We start from the raw sequence: 1,600 nt of genomic DNA, 5'->3' as shown, positions 1-1,600 counted from the left end.
ATCACTGATATACATGGACGTATTAGGTAAAGGGCTCCATAGAAGTCCAATCCTATTACCTCTGTTCTCAGTGTTCTTTTCTGTAAACATGGAACCTGAGCCCAGTCTGGAGATCCAAATTTCATTGGCCAGGTGACTTTTTTTGGTGGCTTTATCTCTGGGTTGTATGTGGTGGGGCTAGAAACAAAAATACAAAACATCATATGTAATGAGTTAGTGGCCATATATGAATTTCTACCTCTGATCTAGAGTCCTAACTCTTTGGGGAATGGTAGCCAACTGATTAACATAGGATTCCTTTACCCTTTAATGTATTTCTAACTAAGTTTTAGCGTTCAAGATATCTAGTCTTGACAAAGCAAAAATCAACTCTATTTTAAAATATTTCCGGAACTTCAGTATCCTTAGCTGAGAGACCAAAAGTTCCCAGAAATGGTGGGTGATAAAAGACAACTAACACAGTGATATATAAGTACTGCTCATGATATAAAATTGAGGATAAAAGTGCAGTGGTAATTTAAAGTTATCAGTAATCTAGGGACAGCAAAGCAAAACCAGGTGAAATTTCTTGATAATGGGATTATTTAATAATTGCCTTTGTTCATAACACTTTGCCTTTTGGTGTAGACTCTTTGCTATGGAAATAACACATAGAATGGACAAGGGAATCAATATTCAACATCTCCACTTCCTTACTACGACCTTGAGAAAGTTACACTCACTCTCTGACCCTTGGATTTCTCACCAGTAAAAGAAAGACCTTGACACTGTGCCCTACAATTCCACACATTCTGAAAGGCTTCCTAAAGCACTTATAATGCCTCCCTTGGTCTGTTAGGCCTATGTATTCTAGCCCCGCCCCTCCTCCTATGTTCTCATTTCCTCCTTGCTCACTGCACACAAATGACTTTTTTTCTTGAATTTCAGGGCATATTCTTTACATAACCTCCAGCTTTGCTCCCCAGTGCAAATACACACAGCAACATGGATCACACTAAAATCTAAGCACATTCAGCCATTTCTCACCTTGCTAATTGGCTTAAACCTCACGGCTGTTCTGGCTCCAAAAGCATATCCTTTTATACTGGTTGGGACCTTAGAGAGGTTGTATGCCAAGCCATACCTCTTCAGGTAGTATATAGAAAACAAACAAAGAAAGAAAAAACATACATAGAGAACATTATAGTTATTAAAACAGAATGAACTTAGAGTATTCCTGAATCTTCTCTGCCAAAGTTGCTCTTTCTTTCTTGATTCCTCTGCATCAAGACCATACAAGCAATTACATAAGTAACCCAGGCAACTCTACAAAGGAATGTGGCTGGATAGGTAGAGTGATTGACATTTCTCTACTTCCAGTGAATCCACTCCTCTGAGCCCCACAGAGATGAATCTGCTGTAATGCAACTGTCAGTCTGATTATATGATTTCATAAACTGACCTACCAGCACAGCCACAGTCCAGATTTGGACTAAGGGGAGCTATTGAGTCACTTGACTTTGGAGGTAGGAATGGAGTCTTTTTTGGTGAGGACTATACTGGGGACTGCATGAGGCCAAGGCTTGCGTTTGGTGGGAGGCAAAAAGGGAGCAACTGTCCT

Source organism: Balaenoptera acutorostrata, chromosome 1 (genome assembly GCF_949987535.1).
Source record: "Balaenoptera acutorostrata chromosome 1, mBalAcu1.1, whole genome shotgun sequence".
Taxonomy (NCBI): domain Eukaryota; kingdom Metazoa; phylum Chordata; class Mammalia; order Artiodactyla; family Balaenopteridae; genus Balaenoptera; species Balaenoptera acutorostrata.
Note: the sequence above shows the minus strand (reverse complement) of the source record.